This window comes from Macaca nemestrina, chromosome 5 (assembly GCF_043159975.1).
Source record: "Macaca nemestrina isolate mMacNem1 chromosome 5, mMacNem.hap1, whole genome shotgun sequence".
Classification (NCBI taxonomy): domain Eukaryota; kingdom Metazoa; phylum Chordata; class Mammalia; order Primates; family Cercopithecidae; genus Macaca; species Macaca nemestrina.
Window position 1 is genome coordinate 105,574,699 of NC_092129.1, and position 24,896 is coordinate 105,599,594.

The following is a 24,896-nucleotide window of genomic DNA, read 5'->3' on the forward strand; positions in this document are numbered from 1 at the left end:
GATTTAAAAACACTTGAATAAATATTGAACCAAATTACGTTCAATGTAGGAACACTCACTATTCCAAAAATGTTGACTCTCTAACATTAATTTATACGGTTATCTAAAATAATTTCTATACAAGTCAAAACAATTTTTGGATGTATTGAGTTAATTCTAAGTTACTTAGAAAAATAAATAGACAAAGAAGAAATTTTGTGGTGAAATGAGCAAGGAAATATTAATTAGCACTTTCATATTTTAAAATATAACATTTTGATATACACACTGAAATAAAAGAATGCTGAAAATAAAATTAAACATAAAGTACTTATTTTTATAAATCAATAAGACTAGTAAATATTCTAACCAGTTAACATAACTGGTTAATAATATTAAAAAAACAATAGCCTTCACAATACTTGCCAAAGATCTCTAGGAGGTTAAAGTGCTAACTGTAAAAATTGAAACCATTTTTCAAAGAGGAATAAACTATGGATAAATAGTTACATAATTTTGGAGAAAGAAAAGACTTTAGAAGCAAAATAACAAAACTTTACTAGTTCTTTACAAAAGTTTTATAGTTCTGTGTATTAAAAAACACAATGAAAACATTAGAAGGAAAATAAGCTGGGGGCAAAACATTCATAAAATATGACTGAAACAGGGAAGTCTGGCATTGAGTGATCACAGGTTGATCTGTAGGTTCAAAATATGTCTATGTACCACTGACCATGTAACTACTACCATATATGAGACAGAACAATTGGAACAGCTAGTGCTTTTCTCTTAATCCTTCTGTCTCCTGAGAGATAAATCATTTTACCAAAACTCAAAGTGACAGCCATTCTCTGCAGTCCTCTGCTACTACCAGGGCAGCTGAGGAAGGCACTGACTCAGTGACCAACTGCATAACAAACCGGTAAGGGAAATACTGAATCACTAGACTTGGGAAAGGATGAAACAGTAACACATAGCTTGGAATCAACCAAAAGTTTATGTCCAATTAATTCCAGGGCTATTGGAGATATGCCTTTTCTGTTGTTGCTGCCTATATTTCTTCTGTGTTAACTGAAGTTTATGTTAAAGAGTCATAAATTCTATAAATTCTACCTTCTATATAACTGCATTTCCATTGCCCTAGTTCAAGATGTCATTGTTTTTCATTTGCCTACTGCCATGACCTTCTAATCTATCTCCTTCCTTCCCTCCATCACATCTCTCATCTAGAGATCTCTAAAGTGAGGCACAGATGCCCTAGGAGCTATAAAGTCAATCTTCTGAGTATTGGAAGAAATATTAGTCTATTTATTTTTATTTTCACCCCAAAAATTCAATGAATGTAAAATTAAAAATAATTTATTTGTATATAATGAGCAGACAATATAGTACTTTTTTCCACAGAGCTGCTGTGAAGATTAGTTAGGGTAGAACAGTGCTTAGAAAACAGTAAGTTGTAAATGAAGATTACCTGTAATTATTAATATGTAAGTCAATGCCAGCCATTTCCTCTGATATGGTAATAATCCTGAGGGCAAAGAGGACATTCAACAATGTAAAATAATTGACAGTTTCAGCATATTGTCTTACAAAGCAGTTGAAGTCAGGTTTTGATTATTTTGTTTTAATCAAACTGGTTGTCATAGAATAGTGATTAAAAAAAGATTTCAGCAACAAAATAGTAAAATAAAACACTAAATTTAAGATAGCATTAAAAAGCCAAGAAAATCACAACACATGCATTTAATCAGCTACATTCTGGCGCAGAACATGATGAACTAATCAAATCCAATATGGTTATGTAATTTTCTCCCAATATTAATATCAGCAACTACAAAACTTCTTACCTATATATTTAAAAACTCAGGAATACATTTTGCTCACCTATTAAAAGTGTTTGCAAATTCTATTAGTCGGTATAGAGCTGATTTATTAAAAATCTGACAACTTCCAATTAATTTGTAACTTCTGTGTGCCATCAGGAAAGATGGGAATTTCCTAAGTTTTAATACAAAACTTTGCATAATTGAAGGGTAAGATTTGAAAGTGAAGAAATATTCTAAAATTGAATAAAATCATGGATACGGAATAAATCTTATAACAATTATGAAAGTAATATGATTAAAGAATCAAAATAAACTGAACTAAGATAAGCACATCACAGCTTTTTCACAAAGGGTAAATAAACTACGGAGTTGTTTTCTTTTTAGGAAATATATTTATTCACATTGTTCTCAATGTAAGCATACATAAATTTTATATAGTGGTGAAACTATTACTATCTTAACTTTATATTAGGAAGCAAAGTATTTTACTGTTAATAAAATAAAATTTAAAAGAATTAAGAGTTGAATCCTATCTTTATTTTCCCCTTTTGTGTAATCTTATACATAACTTTAGTACTATGGCACTAGCAATGTAACTTATAAACAAAAAGTATATGTTATATTATGAAAAAATCCAAAAAGCTGGGAAAACAAACGCTGCTGTAGTCTAATTCTCACAGCTGCTAAAGTTATTCTCTTAACACACACTCGAATCATGACTTACGCTTCTTTAAAAATCTGTTAATGTCTCCCAATGGCCTAATGAACAAAATGCAAACTCTTTAACAAAATATATGAGTGACCGGGTCAAATATTTGCAGTCTAATATCTATGAGGCTTTTCCCCTCTCAGACGTGACTAATTCCCCATATTTCTATGACACTTAACCTGTAACTTTAACATAGTACTCACTTTTCCTTTTTCAGTATTGTTAGGAGTTTCTGTAGAAGGGTGAATAGAGCACTGGACAGAGTCAGGAAATCTCTGGATCCACCCAGCTGTACTGCTGTATAACCAGGAGACACTGATTTGTCATTTTCTGTATCTGAGCTTCAAGTCTTTAAGATGGAGATAATGGAAGACTGCTGGCAATAATTTACCTAAATTTTGGAGTTAAGTCACCTGTCTCCAGCAGTTAGTAAATACTAGTTCATTAAATACTGGTGGACCTATGTGTTATTCAGAAAAATACTAATTTTCAAGTAAATATAATAAAACTAACATCCATAGCTACATTTAACCTTGATTTTCAAGATACATTTAAATTTTATTCCCACTTAACATCTAAAGCATTTGATTATTTTTCCTGTATTTGACTATTTCATTTTAGGATTAATACACATCTCTATTTGGACTGTAAAAATATTCACCACTTCTCACCATTTACTCAAAGGAGAGTTTGGATGCTAAATGATCCCAGAAGTCCCAATCTAGAGTAGAATTTCTTTCTAATGCTTAACACATGGCAGAAATCACTGCAGGTAAAGTTAATCTTAGATCCATCCTAGGAGACTTAATTAATCAAGTAATTAAATGAAATTATTTTAAAGTATTGTGACCATGTAGCCTGGTGAAAGATGGAAGGTTCTGGGAATTGATTCAGCTCTTCCACTGATGTGCATCACCAGAGACACCACCTGTGAACCACATTAATTTGTGAAGCTTTGAGCCTTCTGGCAATCAAAGAAAGCAGGTAAAAGAAATGGGCTCTGAGAAAATTGGATTTGGTCTTTCTCTACACCCTACATATTCAGACCAGAAAGCAATTTCTTAACACACAGCTTTCCCAAAATTCACACATATGTAGAAATAAGGGAAGATACCCAATGAGCATGTGTGTGACTTATAGGACACAAAAAGCTTCAAACTCAGCTGGGCTCATGTTGACAACTAAAAGCAATGTTATGGCATATCAGAATGACATGTCTTTGTATATATTTATATATTAAATATAGTATAATCCATATTTTGAGTAAAAGAATAATAATGTGCATCTACAAATATTCTATGGGCATTTCTCTAGGTGTATTGCATGAATATGTTTCACATAAAGTGTCACAGAAATTCATGTGTGGGTGGGGTCAATACAAAGGGAAAAGCAATAACTCAGTCCCTACAGAATATTGATTGGTTTTAATAGCTTTGTTTGAATCCCAGCCTAGAATTTACTAAAATATTCTGGCTGAAAACATTATTAATAAAATCATTTACCTTTAAATTCTTTCTTGTTTCTAAAAATGCTATAAGATCCTGGGGAGTCCACCACTGCACCTTACTGCATACTTTAGACCTGAGAGTACTCACATTTAGTTACCCATCAAGCAGAGAAAAGACAAACGCTAAAACTCATGAATTTTGGAAACAGAAAAATAATGAGGAGAAATAAAAGTATACAGTGAAGGTCTATGTCATTTATAGGCTCAAACTCTCAATTTTCCTTTCAGTAGGTGAAAAGAAGAATTCTTAATCATTAATTTAAGAAACCCTCTAAGAATACTAGCTCTTAAGGTAAATAATTAAGACTTTTAAAATATTGCAATACTAACCTGGGGGAAATAAGTATTAAGTTTCTGATGCATTCTGATTTTTTAAATTTGAAATTTTCAAATGAATTTGAGCTTGCTGGTGTTGAAAATCAACATGTAAAAACCAGTTCTTTTTACAGAAAAAAGAAATTTGAAGATATTGTCTGACCACCCCTGGCCCTGCCACTGACAAAACTATCTTTTCATGAATAGTTAATAAACAAATAATTTTTTTCTAAAATATATACGGAAGAAAATATCAAGATGGATATATAATGAAATTGAGTTTGAAAATTTTTAACTCACTTTCTGTGACCCCAGGTGTTAATCGTTTGATAAATCTATCAAAACAAGTTTAGTGTAGCAGGGCGGGGTGCCAGTAATGGCATTGTTTAACATCTCTCATGTTGAAATAATTTATGAAATTGAAAATAGTGTTCTTACCAGACGTGCTCAAAATTAAACAAAATGTTATAGAACAAGACTCTTTATGCTTTAGAGATACAGTCAATACTAAAATATTTACTGGTGAGAGAATACACTCCCCAGAATTATCTTCAAAGAAACCCAGACACAAGGGTTAAAGTTGGAGGGAGTAATGGAGGAAACAAGGTTTGTTATGTAAGTGGAATAATAGGTACATGTGGGTATATTATACTATCACTCTCTATTTGAAATGCTACTTAATTGTTTAAATCTTATGCAGATATTAAATATAGCATTGTTGAAGTAAAAGAATGAAAATAAGCGAAATATTCATCAATGCAACTGAGAACTTATAAAAAGGTATCAAAAACTAATATCAAAATCATGCAAACCTCTTAAATGAAAGAGTACATCATGGAAAATGGGATTCCATAAATATATACACTTACTATGTACCCACAAAAAATAAAAACTTTTAAAAAAGTATATCTGCTTCAGCTGTTATGACCATATTGTAAGGGAAAAGTGAATAGTTTTTATTTGTAGAAAAGGTAGAAAGGATTATATATATTATATAATTTATTATAGAAGCATTAGGAAACTAATAAATTTATTTATATCTTTATATCAACATATATGTATGTGTATATAAAATGCTGCTATAATAAATTATTCCAAACTTAGGGGCTTAAAACACAAATTTACCTTATAATTATGGATATCAGAAGTCCAAAATGGATCTTACTTGGCTAGAATTAAGGTGTTGGCTGTTACATTCCTCATGGAGGTTCCAGGGAAAAATTCATTTTCCTGCTTTTGCCAGCTTCCAAAGGCCACCTGAATTCCTCGGCTTGTGACCTCTTCCTTCATCTTCAGCTCTATCTCTGACTGAACCGCCTGCCTCCCTCTTATAAGGACCCTTGTGATTATATTGATCCCACCTGGATAATTTAGGATGCTCTTGCCATCTCAAAATCCTGAGTATAATCACATCTGCAAAGTGTTTTTTTGCCATGTAAGGTAATATATTCATAGGTTTAAAGGATTAAGATATGAACATCTTTGGAATGGGGATGCAATGGGTATTCTTCCTATTACAGATACATATCTTTCTGATGATGCACAAAGTCTGGTAATATTGGATTAATCTAAGGAAGACCATAGGACAGGTGGTCTGGGGTAGAAAAAAAAAGATTCCTATTTACTGTCCTATTCTGCGCTTTGTTTCCCGTGCATATGTATTATTTTAAAGCACCATGTTTTAAAAGTCACCCAAATGGATAACCCATTCTAAGTGATATTTTAGAAAGATATCATTGAACCTGCCAAACTAAGTCAATAGTAAAAATTATAGTTAAAAAGACGACGTTAGTATAAAGAACCTTTTGGGACTGGGCATCAGTTTTAAATATTTCTTAAATTATAAAGTTTTAGCCTATGTCTACATTCATGTTAAGATAACTGGAGTCTCCTTTAAGCATTACTGTACATTTAGAAAATCTAGCCATAACTTTAAAAATAGTCATCATGAGGCTTGCATGTACTTTGTCACTAGCTTCTTTATTAAGTTTAATACATTCAAATGAATATGTTTCTTGGAAATGTGGAAAAAGAAAAACTGACCAACAATACAAAGGGGTTTATTATGGTCTATCCCAGATATCACCTCTTCTCTCAGGTACCATAAGATAAATAGGTCCAGCATTGTAGAAGAGCAGAAATGTGCACTTGTTTGTGGTAAAGAGAACAAAAGTGGCACTCACAGCCACTGTGTGCCATCAAAATGGATAGCATCTGTGGAAGCAGTCAGAGAAGTTGAAGTGAGCTCTTTAATGGCCCAGGATTATAGACAGAAGTGTCAGAACCAAGCATACATGGGCATGAGCACATACTCTGGTTTTTCTTGAGATCATGTAAGGCTTTTGTCTTTTACAACGGGCATGAGCAACAGTGAATAGACAGGCAGCAATACTAATGTATGCCATGTCCACAAGCTTGGTTTGCTAAGTCCTAATGAAAAAATAACCAGAAGACATTTACTTGATTTCCTTTCCTTTAGTTTTCAGAACCTTAGTTTTTGACAATGATCAAGAAGTTGCAACAACTATGTCTTTTTTCCATCGTTTTACTCTGATTTCCCTAGATATTAAATGTTGCAAAAGAAACATCGGTTTTAAAGGTTGCTCTATTTCTGCTTCTGATCATTAACATTATGCACAGCATGCCTCAGGAAGTGTAAAATGAAATGTGCAGATTCTAATTCTTATTGATAAAATAATGAGGGAGCCAGAAAAAGGTCATAGCTTAAATACCAGATTCATGAATGTACAATATCATGTCTCATTCTGGGACTGATATCTCAGTTGCAATTTCTCTTGTTAACTTAATTCTTAAATCTCATTAAAATATTTCTTGTGTTTTATAAAAGGATAAAAATTTATTCATGGATTCCCGACACATTTGTACTTATGACAATTTTCTGTTCCATCCCATATGTGGAGATAAACAAATCATTATTACATTTTTTTTTAATTTATTTATTATTATTATACTTTAAGTTGTAGGGTACATGTGCATAATGTGCAGGTTTGTTACATATGTATACTTGTGCCTTGTTGGTGTGCTGCACCCATCAACTCGTCATTTACATCAGGTATAGCCTCATTATTACATTTTTAAAAATCAGTAACACTTCTGAGATTTTACAACATGACTTATACATAAATTGAAGTTTTCAGTTGAAAATATTTCTGGAGAAAAACACTAAGAGTTTTATCCTATACAATATATAGGGGCAGATGGGCTATTTCTCAGTGGCACAGTTACTCTTAATTGCTATACTCTTTTCTCATTCCTTATTAATGAATTGAGACTATATGGATTTTGCCCTAGAGAAGGAAATAGAAGACTACATTTTGTATCTTTACTGTATGCCAATATTTTCTTTTTCTATGCACATCATTTAATTCTCATGGAAAGCTTGTGAGATGGTGGCAACCTCAATTTACAAATGAGCAGTATAAAACAGAGGAATTAAGTAAATTGCTTGAGAGTGCTCAGCTGGTGACTTAAATGCAATCTAACAGATTCCAAATCTACACATCTCATCTCTACTACAACATACTCATTCCCATAGTACTTTTCATGTGGAACCAGGAATATGTCTACTAGAAATTTTAATATTGTTTACTTATTCAAGATGAAAGGACAGGAGTAGTGTCTCAAACCTATAATCTCAGTGCTTTAAGAAGTTGAGGTGGGAGGATCACCTGGACAACAAAGCAAGACCCATCCCTACAAAACAAAAAGGTCAAAGTGCACACTCGCAAACCAATACAGGTAGTCTTCAAAAACATTCTGCTGTATTAAAATTGTAGAATCTTTGTCACTGTTAAAGTTTTCATTAATAAAATGATTGGAAAACTAACAAGTGTTTAACCTAGATATCACTTTGATTCATTATCACAAACTATATTGAGAGTAAAAGTTACATAAAATCTGAACATAGACTAAAATTAGGTGTCAGTTTGTAAGGTGTAAGGTTGAAAAGTTCAATAGACTGATGTATTCTCTAAAGGGTGTCTTAGTTTAAGGGGCAGAAACTGCTGGCTCCCACCAGAATGAACATGCTGTTGATGGAGTCCCTCTCATCTCTACAGAGGCTATTTGGTTTTATTCCTCCTGTATGTGTGGGAGACTCTCAGCCAACCAAGAGCTGCATGCAGCATGCCACCCCCCTTAAGAAGTGAGCAACTATCATCATAAGATGATTCCCAGCATACTGGAGAAAAAAAATGTTTCAATTCAATTAACACTTAATTGCTATTTTTTTTTTAATTATTATCTTTTACTGTGCCCTTTCCTATCGGTTTCTTACAGCCTTTGAGACAACTTTCACTCAAAGCCTGCTGAGAGAACTCAGGAAAATCACAGGCATTTCCCACAACCAATATGCCCAGAGTGCAGTGAAATTTTACAGCTGAGATCTGAGCTGTAGGCCTAATGTGTCTGCTGGCAAACAGTATTCAGTATTCTACTTTTTCTCATCCCTTCCCTCCTGGCCCCAGCCACACTGTGGAATTCCAAAAGTGTCTCATAACACTATTCAATTCTAAATTAGTCTTCGTAAATCTTTTTCATAGCTTCATCTACTTTCATCAGCAATTTGTGATTGCCCCTTCAAAACCTTTTTACAAATGTCTTTCTCATAGCTGTCCTTATACAGCAATTTTCACTGACAGTTAAGATGGGGAAGACTATTGGACGTCCAAATAGCAGCTCTTCCATCAAGTTCTTTTGTCATCATTGTTACAAACTCATCTTCCCAGCACATATTCTCTGTAGACAGGCCAAAGACGCTAAGATTTCCAAGTGGTATTACTTAGTTGTATGTGAAAGTGATATGCATGCCATTATTTGAGTTGACGTTTTCATAAAAACAATGGTCTGCCTTACATTCGGAAGAGGCTGTCAACCATACTAACCAGTTTAAATAATAGTCAGTAAACTAAATAAGAAGCTGGGAAAACTCACCTTCCAAGCATTGCCGAATAATCAGGTAGGGCTAGTTAATGCCTAATTACTCACCTAAGCAGCCTGAAAAGTTCTGAACCATCAGGGTGGAAGTTCTTGTTAAAAAGGTGTAGGGGTCTGGGCGCGGTGGCTCGCGCCTGTAATTCCAGCACTTTGGGAGACCGAGGTGGGAGGATCACGACATCAGGAGATTGAGACCATCCTGGCTAACACGGTGAAACTGTAAATCGAACCATTGTAAATCAGAAACTGTCTGTTTAGGGTTCAGTACTAGCCAAGATTTCAGCATCCACTGGGGGTCTTGGATGGTATCCCCCATAGATAAGGGGAAACTACTGTACGTGCAGTTAATTATAAATACCATCCCTTAGAACACATGTTTGGCAGTTTTCTTGTTTCCCATAAAGGAAATCAGCAGGTAATTGAAGCCTATAATTTTTTTTCTGAGTGAGTTTTGCATATTGGGGAAGTGGAAAAAAATTATCCCTCTTGCATGATAACTAGCAAACAAATCTTCCTAGGGTCCATAATGCTAATGGGCCAGAGCCTGGCAAATGTATTCATGTACATAAGAGACATGAAAAAGTAAAACTCCGTGCGTTTACTACTCAAACCCACAAAGATTTCAACAGACTTTCCATCATGTTTTGGGTTATGCCAATGCCCAGAGAACACCTACATATAATACAAAGTCATAAAACCCCACACCACATCTGAATGTGATAATTCAATCACAGCCAGATTTCAGGGGTTAGAACAATGTTCTAAAAAGTGGTGATGTTTCTGGTTGCCAACAACTTTCTCCCTCATACTCCAAGAGTAGAGTAGATGAACTAATCTAGGGCTCCTTAGGAGAGACTCCGGTGAAAGAAAGATCAATTAAGCCTTTAATCTAAAAACTAGGGATCTGCCATGGCCTCTAGTAATTGTGCTTAATTACCTCAACAGCAAGGAGTATGCCATTGCCAGAAACATAACCCAAGATAATGGTGCTAGAGTTTGTATGGTTTAGTTTAAGCTTCAGTTATATCATTTACCTACCTTTCACAAACCTTCACCTTGGCAAATTTGGATAAGTCAAGTTGGAATCGAGTTTGCATTAGGAAATCTGTGAAGCTCATGAAGTTTGACTGCAAACACTCTCAACTGTCTTTCTACCATCATATTTTTGTTTTCTCTTTTTTTTTTTTTTTTTTTTTTCCGAGGTGGAGTCTCACTCTATCGCCCAGGCTGGAGTGCAGTGGCACGAACTGGGCTCACTGCAGCTTCTGCCTCCTGGATTTAAGTGATTCTCCTGCCTCAACCTCCCAAGTAGCTGGGACAACAGGTGCCTGCCACCACGCCCAGCTAATTTTGGTATTTTTAGTAGAGACTGGGTTTCACCATGTTGGCCAGGCTGGTCTTGAACTCCTGACCTCAAGTGATCTCCCCACCTTGGCCTCCCAAAGTGCTGGAATTACAGGCGTGAGCCACCGCGTCCAGCCTACTTCTGTTTTTATAACCTTCTTTATAGCTTTGATGAACCTTTGGATTCATTCCATGTACCTAAGAAAAATCTAACTTAGATTTCATTTTTCAGACAATTGATTAAATTGATTTAATCAATAACTTGTTTCTTCCTAAGCAGCTAATATGTTCTGAGTCCACTGGAAGGCACTAGGAATATAATATTTCTAAGACATCATATTACCCTAAAGGACTTTAAGTCTAATTTGGAGGAGAAGGTAGACGTATGAAACAATTGCTGAAGAACAGTGTACAATAAAATGTTAAAGTAACTCATACTGTATATGCAAAAGTACGTAGAGAAGTAGCAAATCAGTGTGAAACTGCAAAGTGGAAACATTTTTGGAAGAGGTGAAACTAGAACTAAACTTTGAAGTCTGAGAAGAATGTGGTATGGGGAGAAGGCATTGTAGATGGAAAATAATTAAATTATGATAATATTTAAATAGAGGCTAGTGAATATAATACCATCCTGCTTAAACAAAATGTGGCTTTTTATTAAGCTTTCATTTCTTCATCTCAAACAATAGTTATATACAATCAGGTGTCACTTAATGATGAGGATGTGTTCTGAGAAATGAATCCTTAGGTGATTTTTGTCATTGTAGGAACACCATAGAGTGCACTTATACAAGCATAGATGGTATAGCCTACTACACACATAGATTATATGATATAGCCTATTGCTCCTAGAGTACAAACCTATACAGCATGTTACAAATTTGTATTTAGTACAGCATGTATCAAATATTGTAGGCAATTGTAACACAATGGGAAATATTCGTGTATCTAAACATAGAAAAGGTACAGTAAAAATATGGTATAAATGATAATAAATGCTACACCTGTAAAGGGCACTTACTATGAATAGAGCTTGCAGAACTGGAAACTGCTCTGAGTGAATTGGTAAGTGAGTGGTAAGTGAATGTGAAGGCCTAGGACATAACTACACTACTATATAATTTATAAACACAGTACACTTAGGATACACTAAATTTATAAAATAATCTTTCACTTTCTTCAGTAAGAAATTCACCTTAGCTTACTGTAACTTTATTTTTTAAATGTCTTCATTTTTTTAACTTTTTGACTCTTGTAATAACACTCAGTTTAACATACAAATGCATTGTACTGTGTTTTCTTTCTTTATATCCTCGTTCTACAAGCTTTTTCTTTCTTTCTTTTTTTTTTTTTTTTTGAGACGGAGCCTCGCGCTGTGTCACCCAGGCTGGAGTGCAGTGGCGCGATCTCGGCTCACTGCAAGCTCCGCCTCCCAGGTTCACGCCATTCTCCTGCCTCAGCCTCCGAGTAGCTGGGACTACAGGCGCCCGCCACCTCACCCGGCTAGTTTTTTTTTTTTTTTTTGTATTTTTAGTAGAGACGGGGTGTCACCATGTTAGCCAGGATGGTCTCGATCTCCTGACCTCGTGATCCACCCGCCTCGGCCTCCCAGTGCTGGGATTACAGGCTTGAGCCACCGCGCCTGGCCTCTACAAGCTTTTTCTAAATTTTTTATTAATAATGAACTTTTTTAGTTAAATTTTTCACAAGCTTTATTTCATTTAATACTTATACATGTTTAATGTCATTACGGTTATTGTCAGTTAAAGAACTGAGTTGTAAGAAGGTTAAGTATTTATCAAATGCTGTTATCTACATTGCTACCATAAGTGGTGAGCTAGAATTTGAACCATTTGCTCTGACCCCAAAATCAACGTTTTAAAGACAAAGTAAAATTATGGGTTATCTTTGTGGCATAAAATTAGGGAAATGGGAAAAGGAGAACATACATGAAAGAAAGGTATGAACTACTATATAATATTTTAAGATTTCCTTCAATACATTCTTTTTATTATTATTATTATTATACTTTAAGTTCTAGGGTACATGTGCATAACATGCAGGTTTGTTACATAGGTATACTTGTGCCATGTTGACGTACTGCACCCATCAACTCGTCAGCACCCATCAACTCGTCCTTTATATCAGGTGTAACTCCCAATGCATTCCCTCCCCACTGCCCCCTCCCCATAATAGGCCCCGGTGTGTGATGTTCCCCTTCATGAGTCCAAGTGATCTCGTTGTTCAGTTCCCACCTATGAGTGAGAACATGCAGTGTTTGGTTTTCTGTTCTTGCGATAGTTTGCTGAGAATGATGGTTTCCAGCTGCATCCATGTTCCTACAAAGGACACAAACTCATCCTTTTTTACGGCTGCATAGTATTCCATGGTGTATATGTGCCACATTTTCCTAATCCAATCTGTCACTGATGGACATTTGGGTTGATTCCAAGTCTTTGCTATTGTGAATAGAGCCACAATGAACATACGTGTGCATGTGTCTTTATAGCAGCATGAATCCTTTGGGTATATACCCGGTAATGGGATGGCTCCGTCATATGGTACTTCTACTTCTAGATCCTTGAGGAATTGCCATACTGTTTTCCATAATGGTTGAACTAGTTTACAATCCCACCAACAGTGTAAAAGTATTCCTATTTATCCACATCCTCCCCAGCCCCTGTTGTTTCCTGACTTTTTAATGATTGCCATTCTAACTGGTGTGAGATGGTATCTCAATGTGGTTTTGATTTGCATTTCTCTGATGGCCAGTGATGAGGAGCATTTTTTCATGTGTCTGTTGGCTGTATGCATGTCTTCTTTTGAGAAATGTCTGTTCATATCCCTTGCCCACTTTTTGATGGGGTTGTTTGTTTTTTTCTTGTAAATTTGTTTGAGTTCTAGTACGTTCTGGATATTAGCCCTTTGTCAGATGAGTAGATTGCAAAAATTTTCTCCCATTCTGTAGGTTGCCTGTTCACTCTGATGGTAGTTTCTTTTGCTGTGCAGAAGCTCTTTAGTTTAATTAGATCCCATTTGTCAATTTTGACTTTTGTTGCCATTGCTTTTGGTGTTTTAGACATGAAGTCCTTGCCCATGCCTATGTCCTGAATGGTACTACCTAGGTTTCCTTCTAGGGTTTTTATGATATTAGGTCTAACATTTAAGTCTCTAATCCATCTTGAATTAATTTTTGTATAAGGTGAAAGGAAAGGATCCAGTTTCAGCTTTCTGCATATGACTAGCCAGTTTTCCCAGCACCATTTATTAAATAGGGAATCCTTTCCCCATTTCTTGTTTTTCTCAGGTTTGTCAAAGACCAGATGGCTGTAGATGTGTGGTATTATTTCTGAGGTCTCTGTTCTGTTCCATTGGTCTATATCTCTGTTTTAAAACCAGTACCATGCTGTTTTGGTTACTGTAGCTGTGTAATATAGTTTGAAGTCAGGTAGCATGATGCCTACAGCTTTGTTCTTTTGACTTAGGATTGTCTTGGCAATGCTGGGTCTTTCTTGATTCCATATGAACTTTAAAGCAGTTTTTTCCAATTCTGTGAAGAAAGTCATTGGTAGCTTCATGGGGATGGCATTGAATCTGTAAATTACCTTGGGCAGTATGGCTATTTTCACGATATTGATTCTTCCTATCCATGAGCATGGTATGTTCTTCCATTTGTTTGTGTCCTCTTTTATTTCACTGAGCAGTGGTTTGTAGTTCTCCTTGAAGAGGTCCTTTACATCCCTTGTAAATTGGATTCCTAGGTATTTTATTCTCTTTGAAGCAATTGTGAATGGAAGTTCATTCATGATTCGGCTCTCTGTTTGTCTGTTCCTGGTGTATAAGAATGCTTGTGATTTTTGCACATTAATTTTGTATCCTGAGACTTTGCTGAAGTTGCTCATCAGCTTAAGGAGATTTTGGGCTGAGACAATGGGGTTTTCTAAATATGCAATCATGTCATCTGCAAACAGGGACAATTTGACTTCTTCTTTTCCTAACTGAATATGCTTGATTTCTTTCTCTTGCCTGATTGCCCTAGCCAGAACTTCCAACACTATAGTACATAGCCTACCAACCAAAAACAATTCCAAGACCAGATGGATACACAGCTGAATTCTACCAGAGGTACAAGGAGGAACTGGTACCATTCCTTCTGAAACTATTCCAATCAATAGAAAAAGAGGGAATCCTCCCTAACTCATTTTATGAGGCCAACATCATCCTGATACCAAAGCCTGGCAGAGACACAACAAAAAAAGAGAATTTTAGACCAATATCCCTGATGAACATCGATGTAAAAATCCTCCATAAAATACTGGCAAACTGAATTCAGCAGCACATCAAAAAGCTTATCCACCATGATCAAGTGGGCTTCATCCCTGAGATGAAAGGGTGGTTCAACATACGCAAATCAGTAAACGTAATCCAGCATATAAACAGAACCAAAGACAAAAAACACATGATTATCTCAATAGATGCAGAAAATTCCTTTGACAAAATTCAACAGCCCTTCATGCTAAAAACGCTCAATAAATTCGGTATTGATGGAACGTATCTCAAAATAGTAAGAGCTATTTATGACAAACCCACAGCCAATATCATACTGAATGAGCAAACACTGGAAGCATTCCCTTTGAAAACTGGCACAAGACAGGGATGCCCTCTCTCACCACTCCTATCCTTCAATACATTCTTACAATAGGCTAGAGAATCTCCTGTTCAACATCTTCATTTACCATTTTTCCAGTTTCTGATTTACAGACCATTCTATTACTCTAGAGTGAAGTGTACAAACCTCCTTCTGTCTTCTGCAGCTCACCAGTCACAGAGCCCAAGACTTTCTGCAGCTGGGTGTTGTTCTCCTCTTTCAGTCTTCAGGGACTAAATTTAGTGCTTAATGAGATGAATTGAATGCACTCACTTCTGCAGGTGATCCATGCCAGAGCTTATGTACATTCATGTAAATGAAGATAGTCCTGGGAATCCCGAGAAATCAGATGATCATGTTAAATGTTCTACATGTTTCCTTAAGAAGGAGTTTACAGTGACAATAAGATGCCTGGACCATGACAAACATTCCATAGGAAACATTTCCAAACAGTTCAGATTTGAACAAGTTATTCTGAAGCAAGTTAAGTAGGTTTTGCCATTGGAATGCAAAGCCATGGGGTCCGTTTTGTTTTGTTTTGTTTTGCTTTAGGGGGGCAGTGGAGGTGCTGCACACTTTTTAAAAACAATTTTTTATTTCTATAGGTTTTGGTATCTCGTTACATGAGTAAGTTCTTAGTGGTGATTAGTGAGATTTTGGGGCACCCATCACCCAAGCAGTATACATTGAACCCAATTTGTAGTCATTTATCCCTCACCTCCTCCCACTCTTTTAATTGAGTCCCCAGAGTCCATTGTATCATTCTATGCCTTTGCATCCTCATAATTTAGCTTCCACTTATGAGTGAGAATATACAATGTTTGGTTTTCCATTCCTTGTAGTTCCATCCAGATTGCTGCAAATGCCATTAATTCATTCCTTTTTATGGCCGAATAGTGTGTATATATATATATATACACGTGTGTGTGTGTGTGTGTGTGTGTGTGTGTGTGTGTGTGTGTGTATCTCACAATTTTTTTATCTACTTGTTGACTGCTGGGCATTTGGGGTGGTCCCATAAGTACGCAATTGTGAATTGTGCTGCTATAAATATGCATGTGCAATTATCTTTTTCGTATACTGGCTTCTTTTCCCAGTAGTAGTGATAGATACCCAGTAGTGGAATTGCTGGATCAAATGGTAATTATACTTCTAGTCCTTTCAGGAATCTTCAAACTGTTTTCCAAAGTGATTGCACCAGTTTGCATTCCCATCAGCAGTATAGAAATGTTCCCTGTTCACTCCATCCATGCCAACATCTATTATTTTTTTATTTTTTTTATTATGGCCATTCTTGCAGGAGTAAAGTGATACTGCATTGTGTTTTTGATTTGTATTTCCCTGATCATTAGTGATGTTGAGCATTTTTCCATATGTGTTTTGGCCATGTGTATATCTTCCTTTCAGAACTGTCTGTTTATGTCCTTAGCCCACTTTTTGATGGGATTGTTTGTTTTTCTCTTGCTGATTTGAGTTCCTTGTAGATTCTGCATATTAGTCCTTTGTTAGTTGCACAGATTGCAAAGATTTTCTCCCACTCTGTGGGTTATCTGTTTACTCTGTTGACTGTTTCTTTTGCTATGCAGAAGATTTTTAGCTTCATTAAACCCATCTATTTGTCTTTGTTTTTGATGCATTCACTTTTGGGTTCTTGGTCTTTGCCTAAGCCAATATCTAGAAGGGTTTTTCTGATGTTGTCTTGTAGAACTTTTATGGTTTCAAGTCTTCAATTTAAGTCCTTGATCCATCTTGAGTTGATTTTTGTATAAGGTGAGAGATGAGGATCCAGTTTCATTCTTCTACATGTGGCTTGCCAATTATCCCAGCACCATTTGTTGAATAGGGTGTCCTTTCCCCCACTTTATGTTTTTTATTGCTTTTTCAAAGATCATTGGCTGTAAGTATTTGGGTTTATTTCTTGGTTCTCTATTCTGTTCTATTGGTCTATGTGCCTATTTTTATACCAGTAGCATGCTGTTTTGGTGACTATAGCCTTAGAGTATAGTTTGAAATCAGGCAATGTGATTCCTCCAGATTTGTTCTTTTTGCTTAGTCTTGCTTTGGCTATGCAGACTCTTTTTTGGTTCCACATGAATTTTAGGATTATTTTTCTAGTTCTGTGAAGAATGATGGTGGTATTTTGATGGTAATTGCATTGAATTTTTATACTACTTTTGGTAGGATGGTCATTTTCACAATATCAGTTCTGCCCATCCATGAGCATGGAGTGTGTTTCCATTGGTTTGTATCATCTATTATTTCTTTCAGCAGTGTTTTGTAATTTTCCTTGTAGAGTTCTTTCACCTCCTTGGTTAGGTGAATTCCTAAGGTTTGTTTTTGTTTTTGTTTTTGTTTTTTGCATCTATTGTTAAAGAGGTTGAGTTCTTGATTTTGTTCTCAGCATGGTTGGTGTTGGTGTATAGCAGAGCTACTGATTTGTGTACATTAATTTTGTATTCTGAAACTTTGCTGAATTCATTTATCAGTTCTAGAAGCCTTTTGGAGGAGTCTTTATGGTTTTCTAGGTATAGGATCATATCATCAGCCATAAGAAACAGTTTGACTTCCTCTTTACCAATTTGGATGTTCTTTATTTCTTTTTCTTGTCTGATTGCTCTGGTTTCTTGTCTGATTGCTAGGACTTCCAGTACTATGTTGAATAGAAGCAGAGAAAGTGGTCATCCTTGTCTTATTCCAGTTCTCAGAGGGAATTCCTCTGAACCTCACAGAAGGTTACATGCTGAACCCCACAGAAGGTAACATATCTCACCACAAATGGTAACATGTCTCAAATGTAGATCTAACCCTATTTGCTTTTTATTTCTTTATCAGAGCAGAGTGTTTTCTCTTTTAAAACAAACCAGTACACACACACACACACACACACACACACATGCTTTAGTTGTATATGTTTTGTCAAGGGTCATATTCTAAGCATCTGGACAAGATTTTAAAAAGCAACTTTGCATAACATGACATTTTCATCTCAAAAATATTAATGCCTTCCTATATACCAGCCATGACACTCAAATAATAAGTTGATAACTGAAAATTTTAGTTAAAACCTGTTTTGGTATCAGATAAAAAAATTAAAATCCAGTTGCTTTTCTGAATTCAGAACCAATTGAGAGGTTAGTTTATTTTTAAAGCTGAATTTTATCAAATAGCTATTTGTTGGAAAATACGCTTTCCAAATGGAACTACTTGTGGGACTAAAGGACACCTTTATTGTGGGAAACTTGGTAAAATGCAGATTCCAATTTAGTAGGCCTGGGGTGGGTCTGAGAGTCTACAAGTCCTAACAAGCTCCCAGGTGTTGATGCTGCTGGTAAAACAGCCACACCTGGAGTAGCAAGACTGTGGAATGTGGAGCGTGGAGCATGCTTTTAAATCTTTCAGAGACTTATCTTCTCATCTACCACCACATTCTGTATGAATCAAGTAAAATATCTACTACTTTAGTAAAATATATCTACTTAATATACAACTGTGCAATGGTACAAAAGAAAAACTGTGACTGCTTAATAAAATGAGTATTGATGGTTTGTTATAATTAGTTAATATTTTTCTCTTTGCGTTTCCTCCCAAATGAACAAGCGGCAGGGTCGGGGGGGGGAGGGGGAAGCTTATTTTGACTGTAATGAACGCTGACTCAATTTCTAACTTTTGACTACCAACAGCTGTCAATCCCACCCACTCCTCGGTTCCTTCTGCCCTACAATTGGCAAACAAAGAAAGCCTGGGTTCTCTCTCATTTGCTACCTGCAGGAAGTTGAAACCAGGTAAGTCTCTGTCTTCCTGGGAACCCTCAACTGGCCCTACACTCTAAACCCAGTAAGCACCCCAAGCCAGTCTCCTTTCCCAGATCTCTCAAGTCATTTTTTAACATCCTTGGGAGTTTCACTGCTGTCCCCATAAAGCCTCATGATATAAGCAATTAAGCTTTTTATACTTTGTGGTACATGTGTGCTATCATTATTCTGGACATATGAATCAAATTTTTGGTGAGGATTCATTTTGTCTCTGCAGAATGTCCCAATAGACTGCCTTCAGACATATGTGTAACTGGTAACAAAACAGAGGAAAATGTTTCATTTGATTTCAAATTGGTATTTGAACTGGAATGGATGGATTCCTAAGAATTAAAAGTAATTTTAAAAAGTATGTAATCTGCTATTGTTTAATTAAAGGATTGGAAGTAAATAATATGATAGAGCACAATGGGAAGCAATGATTTTTTTTAAAAAAGTATGTACCCCCCTTAAGTTGTGGCTTCTTAATTTTATATATATATATATAAATATATATATATATATAAGGAGCAAAAGCAACTTCAGTTCAATTTATTTGATGACTGTGTTTTAAGTATGACAAGATTTGTTTTACTTGAACAAGCACTTTGTGAAAATTAGTGAACAGTATCACAGAAGTCTCTCACGGAAGATCTACATTTTGAATAATAACACAGTCATTATGTGATCTAGAAAAGGGTCAGTTATGATTTTGGGTGATCGATCACAATTGTGCAACCTAAATCATCCACAAATCAAGTTTCCATGGAAGTTACTGGTTTCTTTATATAAATCCAACATATTCATCCATTTATCTCTCACAAAATACATCGTTTCCAAGAATGAGTGTGTTTTCTTAATCCTTACCTCATCTCCAGAACCTAATACAGATAGTACTCACCCAGTAAGTCTCTGTTGAATGAAACTCATCCCACTGGAATTTACTGAATGACTAAATTGTCAGGCAATGTTCCAATTACAGAGGCTAAAGATGTTGGATACTTTAGACACAAAATATTTTAAATTAAAATTATCTGAGTGCATTGGTTATAATAATTTTCCTTTCACTAAGAATGTTCCAGAAGTACAAAGATAGATGGCCAAAAGTCTGACTTATTTCATGACTCCAAATTTCAGGCCAAATGTTGAAAGTGTGAGGTTTAGGCAGCTGACCAAGCCAACCCCATTAGGATTATTCTCCAGAGACTTTCCTAGGGCGATCAAAAGGAAGGTGGCCAATCCAGCTCTGAAGTGGAGAATAAAGGATGTAAAGATCGAGAGCTAGAGATAGTCATGTTCTTTATCCTATGGAGGATAACGACTTTCAGACTACTTGAAAGATGGATTCAACCATACCTTTAGGCCCACAAAAATGACGTATTAATTCTTTATGTTGGCTTTGGAAGGTGTGGACTGGGGAAGGAGAGAGGGAGGTATTTACCAAGAACAGGTGGTGATTGGGAGTACTTTGGCAAAGAGTGTTCCTTTTACACAGGAGGGATGAAAGAGATTGAGTGTACTTCGACCAAGAGAGGAAAGTGCAGCTAGGAGGAAGAAAGATCAAGAGGTTCCAGCTACATAGTTTCTCCACACTCCAAAACTGAGAATTACCCTATTGGTTTTCAGAAATTGTGAGGCCAACAGTACTGGGGAAGTTTGTGGTAAGTGCCAATCTCTCAGCCCTGGGCCCCAGAGATTCTGAATCATGTGACTGGGAAGGACAGGGTTGAGGTGGAGTGGAACAGATGGGCCATATAAATATTATTTTGAGATTTACCTCGAGTATAAGTGATACAGATGATTCACAGATATGACTGGTTCCTGTATTCTTTTCCGTTCTGTTATCACACATGTGCTGACCACAGAAATGTTTGCTTATGATTCCAAACTCAGTCCATTCAGTCAGCCTGTGCCATCCACTCTTTCACCATCCCAAACACTAATCTTATATGTCTCTTTTCTAACAACATCTGTCTCTATTGCTCTTTTATTTTCAGAAAATACACTATACTATGATTTGTTTCTCTTCCCAATTTACTAATAGATCTTGGAGTTCCTTCTACAATAGCAAATATATATATAATATGTATATTATATATATACCATTCTTTTCAGTGGCTGTATATAAATACATAATTGGATGCATCAAATATTGTTTCACCATTGCTTTTGAGATATAACCTCAGAATTTTTTTTCTATTTTTTTCTATTACAAGAAACCACGCAATGAACATTCTAGTACCAGATCTTGATGAACGTAGATAATATGTTCATAAAGTAAAATTTTAGAAATACAAGTTATTGGATTAAAGAATATGGCATTTAAAAACTTCTGAATGTTCAAATTTTTTTCTCCAAAATATTTACTCTAAATCCTATTACAAATTAGAGAGAATAAACATGCCTTTTCCCTTAAGCTTCATCAGTATTGCACATAAACAAGCTTAAGAATTTTACTCATCAGATAAGTTTGAAAAACTCAGTTTTATTTGCATTTATTTGATTATGAATAAGGCATATCCTTTATATCATTTATAAGCCTACTCTATCTTGTAAAAATGTAAATTATATGTTCATATTTGAATGTTTTTCTGTTGCTTTAGTTTGTAATATTATTTTATAAAAGTGCTTAGAAAATTAATAAACTAATTCTTTTGTATGCCATCTAGGCTGAAAACACTGTTCAGAAGCAGTTTTATTTTTTATTATCTGTAACATAAAATGGTCTGTCAAAAAATGTGAAGAGTCTGCAATTCTACCCTGCTACTTGAAAGTTTCACAGAAACTGTGAGAAGAGCTGTGGTTCAGTGGCCCTTTGCTTTGATTCTTCTGAATGCTCACAGTTGCAATTGCCAGAGAAGTTTCACAATATTAAAAGATCTGCTTCTAAGGTCTGCCCATCTTTGCACTATTTAGCAATTTTTTCTATCACTCAATTTAGATTGATATATCATTTTACTACCATAAAAATTGAAAGTTTATTCCCATTAACTGCTAAACATTTAAAACATGTTCCATTTAGACCCATTCCCCTTTTTTCTTTGATAGGTATTTGAATTCTGATTTTTGGCACTTTTAATACTAAAATGTTAGTTGTTATGTTTTTAAATGTAATGTTCTTCAAGAAATTAATTAAAAGTGATGTCCATCAGACCCAAATACCTATCACTCAGTGCTCTTCCCAACTTGTAAAGGTTTACTGGCTTTTTCGGTCAAATTTTTCTCACTACACAGTGTAAAATAGCAGTGCTTCTCCTGAGCAACTGGTTTGTTTTCATCCTATAGACACTGAACCAATAATTCATCATATTGTCCACTCTACCTTTATTACCTAAAAGCTCAAAGACAAATCTATGTCCTACCACTAGGATCTGTAAAGGAAAAACCTCCGTCATGCAAACTGTGACTAACCTCACCGTGTATTTGTTGTTTTTTCATTATTATTTCCTCTTTTGCTTACTTGCTTGTATCACATACTCTTTCATAGAGTGTCTTAAATAATTGTGGAGACTAAGCAGAATATAAATTAATTAATTAAACTCAAGCATTGAGAGAGTTCCCAGTGAACCAAAGTTTTGCCTCATTATGTTCACCTTCTAGTGGTTGACACAAATCATTCTTAAAAATAAAAATGTCCTTCAGTGAACTCTTAGCCACTCATCAAGGCATCAGCATCATTTGTTAAGCAACATAAACTTGAAATTAACATTGTTCCCATTAGCAGCCCACGTACACAAAGTGCGTCACCTCCTTCCCAGGGGCTGATCAGAAATCATTCTGTCTTCCATCTGCTGCTTTTGGCTATTTATTTGATGCTGTGAAGCATACCCAGGAAAGCCTTGAAGCCACAAACTTCTCCCTTTTCCCATTTGTAGCATCCATGATTAGGAAGGTACGAAACAAAAATAAACTAACAAAACCACACAGAGCCAGGCTCCCATGCGGCAGCATTCAGTGCTTCCCTACTTTTGGCTGCTTAGTGGTTCTCGTCATTACCTGACTCTCAAGGGCATGTTTATTTACATTTGGACAGAAAAGCAGACGTTCTCTCAATCCTTTTTGTTTGACTTTCTGGTCTTGATAAAGCAATATATATTAAAAGAGTGCTCTTAGTGTAATATTCATTTAAGAGCAAGTATTTCAACCTGAATGCAAACCCCCAGAAAGGGAATGTATGTGCGCAGATTTCATAAGCACAAACCAGTGCACGTCTTCAGATCAGCATCTCTCCCAGCAATGTACAATTTTGTGACTGTGACTTTGACCCAGGCTGCTAAGGAACAAGTATCTCTGCAGTGACGCAGGAGGCTGAACAGGAAGTGCCCGCTAAGTGTATTTGGTGACTCATATCCATTTGCTCTCCAGCTCACTGCAGTTTGCTCATTAGCATCGGTGCTGGGGGCTAATGGATACTCAGTAGGAAGTAATTTTTCATTGTAAATGTCTAGTGAAAAAAACGGAAATGAAAAGCCAATGAGCACTCGGTTCCTGACAAAGCTTTCCAAGACTGACAGAGATTGTGTTTTGAGAGGTCTGGTTACAGGCTTCAGTAGTGAATTTCAGGTTCTTAGGACTGATTACCTTCATCTTAAAATAGCCTTTCAATCTCGACACACACAAAGTGTGAAATAAATGAAGCTAAGTCAGAGAGTTATATTTATCTCTATTGTCTGTTTCCTTTAAAACTATTAGAGGGAATGTTTTAAATACCATTTATTCATTATGTGTCCAAGCATCCAGTGGTGTGTTGGTAAATGTTTAACAACTGTCTCTGGGTAAAAAGAAAAGGCCCTGATTTCCACTGTTTGCTGATTCCCATGGTGTAAACACTCCCACCACAGCCAGTTTCAAGCTACAACTTGAGTCTCTGAATGCAGAATTGGGAAACAATGGAAACAATTATCACTCCTTTAAGCCAGTAAGCACCAGTTCCACCTTGCCCTGCCACTCCTCTAAATGCAAATGGGGGCTCATCTTCATGTAGAATGAAAAAGCACCGTCCTTTTTCACAGAGTATCCCCCAAATCAAAGCATGATTCTGTTAGACTGCATGCCACATATATATGTATTTATATAATTTTATTTAGCTTCTGCTTTTTAAATTCTCATTCCTGGCTCATTTAGCTCTCTTGGGTTTTTCTAGTGGCCCTAGGAGTAATATTTGAAATGTTATAGGAATAGTCAACTCACTAAAAATAAAAACTGGAGTATTATCTAACACTAAGCAGTTTTTTAAAAATTTCCTTGCACAGTAAGACTTTTGCAGTATGGCACAAAATCATTGATATATTAACCATGCAGAGTACCTTATTGTTTGCCATTGTAAGCTCTTTAGAATTTTGTTTTGTATCCAAATGTTTAATGCTTTTAATGGTGACTATTTTTCTGAGTTATAAGAGAAGATGAAATATTTCTGGGAATACGTCTATACTTACCTTTGGAAAGTGAAGTGAAAATCTTGCTATTTAAATGAATGAAAGTCTAACACCTGATCAATTTAATGCCACAAATCATGAATCTATTGCCTAAAAAACTAGATTGGCTATAGCTAAAGTACTACCAAAATATTCTATATTAAAACTCCAGAATGCACAGGAACTTAAGACAAAAGACATCTAAGAATAAAAATTGTGAGGCATTTTTATTTTGTAAGGCAGTCTAGTTGTATGTTCCTCAAGGCCTGGAACAGTGGGTTAGAGTTTGACTGCTGGAGTCAGACTGCTTGATCTAAAGGCCAGTTCTGACATTTACTAGCTGTGTGGTCTTGGGCAGGTTGCTCAAGAGCTCATCCTCTCCACCACAGTTTCCTCCACTGTTAAGT

At 35.7% G+C, this 24,896-nt stretch overlaps 1 long non-coding RNA gene across 1 annotated transcript in view; it reads right to left on the reverse strand.

The window, feature by feature from the left end:
* Positions 1 to 309: 309 nt before the first annotated feature.
* Positions 310 to 24,896, reverse strand: part of LOC105495666 (uncharacterized) — a 102,905-nt gene continuing 78,318 nt past the window's right edge. Inside the window, exons 5-6 of the long non-coding RNA XR_011623594.1 lie at positions 9,344 to 9,509; positions 310 to 1,507 (exon numbers count right to left, since the gene is read on the reverse strand). This is a non-coding gene — a long non-coding RNA (uncharacterized lncRNA). The remainder of the gene's footprint in view (positions 1,508 to 9,343; positions 9,510 to 24,896) is intronic.